Consider the following 11,555-nt stretch of genomic DNA (forward strand, 5'->3'; position numbering starts at 1 on the left):
CCTCCTCGTAAATCAAGTTCATGGTAAATGACATGAGTGGTGCTTACCAGGATCTAAACTCCCCCTATGAGGGTGAACAAGGTGAATCATGGTCTTTCTGAATTAATAAAATGTACTCTGACTGACAGAAATGGGTTGTATTCTGATGACTTCTTAATGCTGGTGAGGGGAGCCAGGGAAGTAGAGTTTAGACAGGCTTCCTGAAGCCAATATGACTACATCTAAATGTTGTGATGGACACTTGATTAACTGGCAGGACCTGTTTATTTGGGATGTGCTGGTCTTGCTGTCCAGCGTTTACTGAAAATCCGTTCTGGTACTGGTAGAAAAATGGAAAGGAGAAGTCATTGATTTATTCTTGCCCCTACAGCACCCCTTTATACTGTTTTTCAGCTGATTATCCCTGAGCCTGAGTCACGTCCACATGAAGTTAGGCACTCAGGCTGTGACTGTGTTAACGTTTTCAGATCACCAGGGAGCCGTTTAGTGCATTAATCTGTCAGCAGTGCCGTAAATGGATTACACTCAGGCTCCAAATTGCTCAGAGAGTTCAGGCACGTTCCTACCTGCAGGGCAGACACACGGAGGGCTCAGGATGCATGTTCTCTGATACATTCCGGATTTCTGTATGGAAATGTTGGTCTTTTCAGACGACTCGGGGATATGCATGAGCCGAAAGCAAAACATGATCCTGATATTTTCCAAATTGACCTTTCTGGGTTATATATATGTAACCCAGCCAGTGGGACACAGAACCAGTCCACCAGCGTGGGCTTCTCACCCCGCCCCCTTCTCCCTAATGGTGTTGGAGTCCTCTGGGCAGAGGAGGACATCAGGAAACCGGCAACAGCGAGAGAGTGTTTAGTGTAAGGAATCCCTTAAGTGGGAGCTGGAACACTGCAAAAGTGCACCTGGGGCTCTGAAGTGATCTAGCAACGGTAACGGCAGGAAATGGCTTCCAAACTGAGGTGGGGAGCCAAAGGAAGAGGCTGGGTGATAAGAACCTGGAAACTTGGAGGAGAAACCCCTTGTAGTGGAGGCTGACTGTGCCACCCCGATCCCTCTTGAAGAGGAAAGGAAGAGGTTGCTGGGTTGGCAGGCCTCAGCAGTAACTATCTACGGGCATCACTTTCAGCTGGAAGAGTCGCCTCACCCAGGGTCACACCTCCCTCATGGGGCAGGCTTCGCCCAGTGACTGGTCCCCGCAGGGAAGGAAGGCTCGGCCCCCTTGCCCCCAATGGGGACAGCGCTGAAGGGCCATCCCAGCCTCAGCATCCCAGCGTCGGCCTCGCCCAGTCTTGCTTTTTTCCGTTCTCAGAGGTGACCAGCCTGAGACCACTCCCTAAGAAAACTTCCGCATGCTAATCATGTCGCAGTTGGCCTCCCAGGAGACAGAGCCTGGGACCCCTTCTGGAAACGTGGGGCTGCTGCAAAGTGTTTGCAGCTGGTGCTTTCAACACAGGGGCTCCGAGGAGGGAGCTGGGGCCCACACACCTGAGGAGAGGGTGCCACCCAGCAGGCAGTACCACGGACTCTTGTTCTGCAAACATGGAGAGAGGATGGAAGCTGGACCCATTGCTACTGGAATGGCACCAAAGGCACTACATCCAAGTGAGAATTTTCAGGTCACACTAGCATCATCTGATTCTCTTGACCACTCTCTCTGAGCCATTTCTCCTGTTGGCTTCCGCGACGCCACGTTTTTCTGGTCTTCTTCCTGCATCTCTGTCTTCTCCTTTGGGTTTCCTGTATAGCTAGGTTCACTCTTCTTCCGGTTGCTAAAGGTTGTTTCCTCATTAGTCACCAGGGAAATGCAAAGTAAGGCCACAATGAAATCATACTATATACCTATTAGAATGGCTACAATGACAAGACTGACCATACCAAGTGTTGGTGAGGAGTTGGAGCAACTGGAATCTTGTATACTGCTGGTGGGGATGTTCAATAGTCTCCCCTCTTTGGAGAAAAATTTGGCAGTTCCTTTAAAAGCTAACCATATCCCGCCCGTATGATCCAGCCGTTCCACCCCTAGGTATTTACAAGAAAAGTTACAGTGTTTGTCCACACCAAGACTTGTACACAGATATTCATAGGTGCTATGTTTGTAGTAGCTCAAAAGTGCAAGCAGTCTGAGTGTCCATACATTGGCGATGTATAATCAAATTGTGGTGCGTCCATACAATGGCTACAATTCAGCAATAACAAGGAATAAACTCTTGATACAAGCAACAACATGGACAAAAAAAAAAAAAAGGAAAGTAATTAGAGTGAAGGAAAGAAGTCAGACCAAAGCAGATTACATTCCGTGTGGTCCCATCTACGTACAATTCTAGAAGATGAGAACTAATCCTAGCAAGGGAGCAGATCAGGGGTTGCCTGGGGACAGGAGGGAGGGAGGGGTTACAAAGGAACACCAGGTAACTTTGGAGGTGAGGGATATGCTCATTATCTTGAATGTAATAATGGATCTATGGATGTATACATGTCAAAATTTATCAAATTGTACACTTTCAGTATGTGCTGTACATTGTGTGTCACTTATACCTCAATAAAGCTGTTAAAAAACATAGTTGTAGTTCCTTCAAGACCAGTCCTAGACCCTCTTCCTTACCCCCATAGTCTCCCTTCGCCTGTACCCGCTATCGATTTGCAGATGATCCTCTACCTCCCTCCTCCCAGTATGTCTCCAGCCCAGGCTTCTCCTCGTGGCTCAGACCGTCTGTCCAACTGGCCACGTGACGCATCCACATGTGGGCATACATTCCTCCAGACCAGAATATGTGATCATCACCCCACACCTGGCCCTTCTTTATTGCTCCCTCTTGCACAGAACGGGTCTGCTGAGCAAATTCAAAACACAGGCACCCTCTTTGATACCTCTGCCCCCCACCTCAAATCCAGACGAACCCTGTTGGCTTTATTATCCTTAATGTTTCTTGAATCTAGCCTCTTAGCTTCCTTAGTTCCCCTCCTTAGGGACATCAAGGTTATTCTTGCTAATTCTATAATGTTACAAAGACACTGTGTTCACCATTGTATATACATCTCCTTGTGCATGTATGGGAGACTTTCTCTTAGACCTAGAAAAACGTCAGCTTATAGGGTATTGCCAGCTTGATTTTGAATTGATCTACGTTCTCCCAAAGAGCCATGAAACTTTCCTCTTTTCTCTCAGGGATTCCCACACGATTTTGTCTTTTGTTGCTAAAATGTTACCATCTGGACATGCTTGAGAAGTAGCAACATAGAAGCTGCTTTCTACTCTGACACTTGGGTAGCACCTCATAGCTTGTGGAGAGAATTCCTGAAAGCACCCCATTTCCACCTTAAAACAACAGCCCCACTTAATAGATGGGGAGACTGAGGCGCAGAGAAGTGACTTCACTTGCTCATTGTCGCCTGGTTTACCCAAAATGCCAGCTGCCTGCTATAAACCCCAGGGCAGAGTGGCACCGTCGCTTTAGTCCCCAGCCTCTACTCGGCTCTGACCTGGCAAGGCTGGCTCCTCATTGCCTTCGGATGAGTGATTCCCAGCCGGCTCCTTTCTGCAAGCGAGGTACTCAGCCAGAGGCTTCATTAACCCCTCCCATTCCTGCTTCGTGGGAAGAGAAAGGCTGTGTTTGAAACTAGTACCCAGTACTGCCGGACCTGGGGCTTCTCACGCAAACCACCCCCCTGCAGGTTGGTTGAGAGTTGAGGGTGGGTCTGGAGGTGGCTTTAGGAGCCATGGTTGGTCCTTCCAGGCATGAAGCCCCAGGCGTGGCTGTCAAGGGACTTGCGTTCTTTCCTTAGGGCTTAGCTCCAGCTCCTCTCAAGTTAGCATGGGGCAGTCACTCCGTCGTCCTCATCTGCTCCGGGTGGCAGAGAAGTTTCTGACCACGCCTGCCTCTGAGTATTGTAACACTGGGTGTGATGGGTGCCATGTTGCCTTATCAGCCCTGCTCCTGGACTGAAGCACCTGCTCTCCCAGACTTGCCCTCAGAGGAACTGAATCTCCGGACTCACATTCATGCCCCTCTCCGGGGCAGCTCTCATCCAGTGACTGGTCATTGTGGATTACAAAGGTCCAGCCCCTTGCTTCAACTCAGGACAGCTCAGCAGGGCCATCCCAGATCTCTGTGTGGCACCAGACAACGCCTTCGCTTCAACTGTCTCACATTCCTTTCACCCAGTCCCGTGTGATTTACGCCCCCTTCCCCAACAGGTGTTGATACTGAGAACAGTCCCCAGGAAACTTCCTGCACACGCATCTCCTTCTCAGAGTCTGCTTTCTTGGGAAATAGTCTACGAGTTTCTCATATCCAGTTAGTATGAGCAGGAGGCCGCTGCTTCCGGGGACCTTCCCCAGTCCTTCCAGACCCTCTTGATGGGTCTTGATGGGGTCCCTCCATACCTGGAATGGACCCCTTAATGCTTGGCCGCCCAGACTGAGGCAGAGTCCAGGGGACCAGGGCACTGAATGGCTCTGGGTCCTGGGCTCCCCGAATGGGTGGACCCTGGTGATTTTGGTGGGGTGATATAATCCAGGGACCAACAAGCTCAGAGAGGGGTTATAGACTCAACTGTGGTTTCCTTTCTTCCAAGGGAGACATTAGAACTAGTTCCAGTGCATCAGCAAGACTCTCGGGGCCTGTGTGAGTATCGGGGCTCCAGCCCTGTAGCTGGGCTGTGGAGTGGAGGGAAGCTCCAGCAGGTGGTGCTGGAGGTTTCTGGCCAGGAGAGGAGGAAGCTAATCCTGTCTGGGAAAGTTCTGGGGACATGGGGTTCTCCAAAGCAGAGGCTGAGACAGGGACCTATCTCCCAAGAAATGTGGTGAGAGTGGGGAACGGAGTCTGGGAAGGGAGAAAAGCCGAGTAAGCAGGCATTCGTGCCTGAGGACTGCTGCGGGCAATTGAGGCGGGGTGGGGGTGCTCCGAGATGCCGTGTAGGATACACCTCAGAATCCTCCCACTCCTGGACAAGAGAGCTGGGGTTTTACCACCAACGCCCGTCCTTCCATTGGTGGAGTGATATTCCTGATGGATTAAGTTCCCTGCCACTTCTGGCCTGTTTTGGGCTAAAGCTTCCACATCTGGGGGATGCCTTTCATGCAGAGAGTCACGGGAAGCTGGGGGCACCTGTAGCAGCTACAGCGGGTGGCCTCTGGGTAGCCGATAGGATAGTGGGGGGCTCTGCTACACACGGGAATCGAGGAGGCAGGATTTGGGGAAGGCGTGCCCAGTGTTGGTGTGAGGTTGGGGAACGTGGGAGCCGCTATACTGGGACACTTGTTGTGGTGTTGACGTTTCCCTTCAGTACCGCAGAGCCATGGAGGGTGGGGCAGGGACCTTGTAGAGATGACAAAGATGACAAAAAACTGGATCAAAGTGATCCTGGAGAGGTTGCAGGGCCCTTGTGAATCCACGGCATCACAGTGGAGGTTGTGGCATTTGGGGCTCGCTCTTGGAGGCTGTTAAGTCATCCTTTGGCTGGGATTGCTGCTCCCTGGCATTGGCAGCCTGTTTTCCCGGATGTGTGGTGTCAGAGGCACATGAGATCCCTGGAGGTGAGCCATTTTGGTGACAACTTTTAAATGGCCCAGAGAGATGGGGCCCTGAGACTTCTGCCTGCATGCTTTTCCGAGACTGATTTGGGGAACTTGGGGAAAATGATGGCTTCTATTTCTTCCAACCCAGCTGGGCAGGGGAGTTCCAGTCATCGTGATGGAGAATAAAGGCAGGTGCTGTCAGTGACATCTTAGGATGGATAAAGATCAGGCTTTTAGAGAAGGGCAGGTAGGTAGGGGAGGGCTGGCAGGGCACTTTGCTGTAGAGAGACAGGTTCTTGGCAAACTGACCCCATCACCAGTGCTGACGGAGGATTCGGCCATTTCAGCGAGGCAGCAGAATATGGTGACCCTCTCCATTCTAAAACGGGGTAGGATGGTGTGCCATTTGCATTTAGGAGTAAAAGAGGAGTCTGGCTCTTAATTCATGCTTTGGAGTTCACTGCCTTTTGTACAGTCTCCTCTTTTTAACTGGTCTTCCTTCCCCTGCTGACTTGCACTGAATTTCTACCCTAGATCTGCTGTGTTAGCTCTTGCTGCAAAATAACCAAACTTAATGGTTAAAAAGAGTACAAATTTATTATTTCTCAGGAGCCTTTGGATTGGGATTGTGGGCTGGGCTCAGCTGGGCAGCCCTGATCTAGGCAGTGCTTTATTGTTCTTGGTTAGAGGAGGTAGGATGGCTGGGACCCCTCCCTCCACATGCTGCTCATCCTCTATGCAGCAGGCCGGCCTGGACTTGAAGACATGGCGGTGGAAGGGTTCCAGGCATGAGGTTGGTAGCTGTGAGGTCTCTTCAGGCTTAGCCTGGGAGCTCACATAACATCAGTTCCACCACATTACTGGCTGATGCAATTCACACAGGCAGCTCAGATTTAAGGGGCAAGGAAACAGGCTTCACCTCTCGATGGAAGGAGCTTGATGGGATTAGAATCTACGGCCATTTTGGCATCCTACCACATCTACCATGCCCAGTAAGGAGAATCAACCATCCTTATTAACCCACTCATCTTTGCAAACCTGAATTTCCATCTCTTAACACCCACGGTGGAAGAACAAAAACTATTTGGGTTCCTTCCATCAAGAAAAAATCATTTGTACATTCAGCTCTTAACTCAGCAAGTATGACAGAGTGCTTGTCACGAGTCAGGCCCTGTAGCAGGTCCTGAGAATACAATGATGTATATAACATAGTCACTGCTGTCAAGGAGCTTGGTCTTGTCCAGGAGACAGACCCCAAAACTGATCATTTCATGCAATGTATTAAATAGAATGAAGGAGATATTCAGAGGGCTCCATATATATTATAATTAATAGTGGTCATTTAGGAGCACGGATGCGGAGCCAGGAACTCTGCCAGGACCCTGATATTTTCTCAGCGAATCCCAGGAAATCCCATGATAGAGGCTGTAGTATCCTGCCCTGTACCTCTTGCATGAATGATCACAGCCAGAGTGGAATTTTTTTTTTTTTTAAGATTTTATTAATTTATTTGACAGAGAGAGACACAGCGAGAGAGGGAACACAAGCAGGGGGAGTGGGAGAGGGAGAAGCAGGCTTCCCGCGGGGGAAGGAAGCCCGATGCGGGGCTCGATCCCAGGACTCTGGGATCACGACCCGAGCCGAAGGCAGGCGCTTAATGACTGAGCCACCCAGGCGCCCCCAGAGTGGAATTTTTAAAACAGGAATGTAATCATGTCACCGCCATTTAAAATGACTTCCTGTTACATTTGGAACGCAACCCAACTCCTCACTGTGGCCTATAGGAGCTGAACAGACCTCCCTTGCTCACTGATCGCATCTCCCACCCCTCTCCCATCGCTAGCATTGCTGTCCTCACACAAACACCATGGTGCCTCCTCAAGCCCAGTCAGCACTCTCTGGGGCCATGATACTGGCTCTTTCCTTTCTCTGGAATGATTTTCCTCAGCCCTGTGATGTTTCAGCTCAAAGGCTATCTCCTCGAGAAGCTGCCTCCCTTAGACGCTGTCCCAGTCCCCTGTTTAATTTCCACCAGTGCACTCAGCATCTCAAATGTTCATTTAGTTGGCCTGATGTCTGCCCCTCCCCATCCCCAACACCGCTGGAACCTATGCTTCAGGAGGGCGGGGACCTTCTCCGTTCTGTTCCCTTAGGTATCATCAGTGTCTAGAACAGTGCCTGGAAAATTTTAGGCTCATAATAAACATTTGTTGCATGAATGAAGAAATCCCTGATTTACTGATGAGGAAACAGAAGACCTGTGTGTCACACAGGTGGCCGAGCTGGGATCCGAACCCATAATTGTGGGAGGCCATGGCCCTTCCCTCCATGTCATCTTGCCTAGAGAACCTGGAAAAGCGTATCTCTCCCCTTTTCTGGATCTCAGTCCCACGTTTGATGACCTTGCCTCTGGTGTCAGTGTGGGATCACCGTGGCCATCCCCCTAATGGCAAATACTAACAGCTGAGTTGCTGTGAGAAAGAATCTCCATGGCTGTTCTTTCTCATTCGAAGTTAGACACTTTTCCATATCATAGCATTTCTTCCACTGAAGTGCATTTTACAATTGATGCATACTGAATATAGTTTCCTTTTCCCCTTGAAAGCTCTTCTTAAACCTAGGGTGTATCCTACAGTGATAGTGTCCTAGAAGCTGGAAACCAATAGCAGTGAAAACTCTGTAATTGTTTTCAAGAAAGCAGCGATACTAGAATAAATAGCGAAGATTTCTCTTTTTCCCGTGGGTTATATTTTTTTCTGTTTTACACAGATTCCATACAGAGTAGGATCAGATATTTCTTTTGTTGTTAATGGTATATTTTTTTCCTCCTTGTCTATCTCCCTGATAGGATCTGGGAAGTGAATAATAATACAAGAACATAAAGATATATCTAGATTTGTTCTGACAAGTTTCATATCACCGAATATACTTGGAAAAGAATATTTGACCTTAAGAAAAATTACAATGAGAAATCCAGCTGCTATTATAAAAACCGTGCAGCACAGAGAAAATGATGCTTCATCTATTGGGGTACCCGTGTAATTTATGTCAACAGAAAGCCAATAGCATCATCATGATCTGAAAGTATACTTCACTTGAGAGATCTTGGGCCTTCCCCTGATCTGATAGAAGGAAGAGTGTGCATAAATTCTCGGCTCCAACGTCCCAAAAGAACTTCGGGGGGGAGGATGGAGGAAGACAGGTGGTTCTTGGATTGCTCTCCTTTCTCATCAGCCTTCAGCAAGGCCCCCAAGCCTTTGACAGAGAGATTTATGCAGGAGCATCATGGAGGTGACTCTGGAAACAGGAAATATTTTAATAAGAATTCTTTCTAAAACGAAGGATTTCATTTTAAATTGATACGTTGAAATTGATATGTTTCTCTGTCAAATGTAGATTCATGCAGTCTTTTTTGTTTGTTTTTTGTTTTTTAAATCCAAGCTTGATGCAAGTTGCTTAACTAACGTTTTGGCTTCAGTTTCCCTGTCTGGATATGGCAGGTGTTAATATTAGTCTGAAACTACAGGTGTGCAACAATTACTGCATAATTTTATTTTCTGATGTTTTATGTTCTGATGTTTTGACTGTACCCCCATCCTGCTGTTTGCTGGGCAGTGACCTCCATCATTCGTTGCACATGTGATCACAGTTCTGGGGTCTTGTGAAGCGCCACGTGGAGGGGGGCAGCCTTCAGTGATCAGTCCCCATGGGTTCCTGCTGCCACACCCTCCGTCCCAGCCCACCTCTCTGCTGCTCTCTTGCCACTTTAGGGCCTGGGAATCCTTTGTACAACAGTCCATAATCTGGTCGCATTGATTATTCTTCCAAGCCTCCACTTGGATCCCTGGGGCTTCTGAAGCCCGTAGGATTCTATTTGCTCAAGCTGGGAAGGTTACTTTGTATGGTTTGGGAGCTGGGGGAGCCCTTTCTCTTTTTCTCTCTGTAAGCTCCTTTCTCCTTCCTTCCACCCTCCATAGGTCTTCCAGATTCTCCCCTGGGCAGGCCTGGGATTAGGGTGAGGTGAATGAAGATTCCGCTCAGACCCTAAATTTAAATTTAGGCATGTCTAGAATGTGCCTTAAGGGTACACCTTAAAAATCAGAGTTTTTTTTTTTTTTTTTTAAGATTTTATTTATTTATTTGACAGAGAGAGACACAGCGAGAGAGGGAACACAAGCAGGGGGAGTGGGAGAAGGAGAAGCAGGCTTCCCGCTGAGCAGGGAGCTCGATGCGGGGCTCGATCCCAGGACCCTGGGATCATGACCCGAGCGGAAGGCAGATGCTTAACCGACTGAGCCACCCAGGCGCCCCAAAAACCAGAGGTTTTTTTGTATTAATTTTCTTTTTAAGCCACACCAAGAGTATTTACTGGCTATTACTTAACAAGCCTGGGGTGAATGACTCAGTAATTTTGATTTTACATTAAAATATTATCTATCCTGATTTTGAGTTTCTTGGTGGCTCTTTAGATTTTGTAGCCGAGGACAGTGCCTCACCTGCCTCACCTTAATGCTGGCCATGGATTTTGGAAACAAAACCAGATAACCTGCAGTTTACTTGTCTTTTCTGCCTTGCCATGTACCTTTTGAGAACCAGCTAGAATTGACGGAAAGAGCGAGGGAAGTGCCAAACCAACAAACCATCAATTAATATCTCAAGACACATCGGGGCTCCTGGGTGGCTCAGTCAGTTAAGCGTCTCCCTTCAGCTCAGGTCACTATCCCAGGGTCCTGGGATGGGGCCCCGCGTTGCGCTCCCTGCTCGGCGGGGAGTCTGCTTCTCCCTCTGCCTCTGCCTCTCCCCCTGCTCATGCTCTCTCTCTCTCTGTATCTCTCTGTCTCAAATGAATAAATAAAAAAATCTTAAAAAAAAATATCTCAAGGCACCTCGAGCCACACAGAGGTAGAGGGTGGGGCTCTCTCTCCAACGAGTTCAAGCTCTCTGGTCTGCAGGGCAGATCACACAGAGAGGCTCCCGGACAGGTATGCCCAGAGCAAGATACCTGCTTCCTCATCCACCTCAGGCAGCAGCCGCAATTCAAATTGTTTTTAGCTCAGATTCTTGGCTATGGAGACGTGGCCACTTGACAAAGCCTCCCTGGCTAGAAAAATCACAACAGGAAGGAGCGTGGTCCTTCATCTGCTGGAAGGCTCTTCATTCCCTTCCCCTCATTTCTTTGAGGCCCAACGGCTTTGTTTCTGGCTGTGGATGCTCCGCACCTTTGCACTCATTAAAAAACAAAAACAAAAATACTTTCTCAAGAAGAGTCTCCATTCTCCAAAATGTGATCCACGAAGCTTCATTCTATTTTTATAAAAGGCCCGACTTTGGCCCAAAGGCATCCACACAGCACTCTGATTGAGGAGGGGAGCCGAGTCTTCAAACCGAGGGTAATTCCTTTTATAGTGCTTCTTTCTTTACACTTGCCCTCAGGGGTGGAAACCAATCCCAGGGAAAGAATGGAAGGTTGTGAAAAGTCAGCAGGGCTGTTCCCCTGCCTGGAATCAGAGAGCCCAGCCTTTGTAACTGGGAGGCAGCCCCTTTCAAGCTGCCTGGCTGGCTTTTCAGCCCTCCTAAAAATCATTCAAGGGCTGAACATCACTGTTTTTTTCTGCTTTGCCTACTCCCTTGAAAATAACAGAAGCACCATGGGACGTTTTGTCCCACATTTGCGGCTTCTGAGTGTTTTCTGTTGCCAAGTTCTGGGACGCAGGCCACCTTCGGAGGGCTGAGTGACTGCACGCCGTTTCCACTCGTCTGGTTTTCTTAGGTCTGCTTCATCTCTCAAACAGAACAGAATGAAGCCAGCTGTGACCTCTCCTTCCCCCACCTCTCTTAGCTCTGATTTGTTCTTCCTTCTTAGGTGCTTTACTTAGCATGTGCATCCATATAAGCTGCATCTTCATCAGGAATCATGATGTTGCAAGGGTGATGAGCAGCACAAGTGACTCAGGTAGAGAGGGGGCTTACTGCAAGGTCATGGGGGACCCCTGAAAAGGTCTCACAAGAACCAGAGGTCACCTGCACT

This window comes from Neomonachus schauinslandi, chromosome 1 (assembly GCF_002201575.2).
Source record: "Neomonachus schauinslandi chromosome 1, ASM220157v2, whole genome shotgun sequence".
In the NCBI taxonomy this organism is placed as follows: domain Eukaryota; kingdom Metazoa; phylum Chordata; class Mammalia; order Carnivora; family Phocidae; genus Neomonachus; species Neomonachus schauinslandi.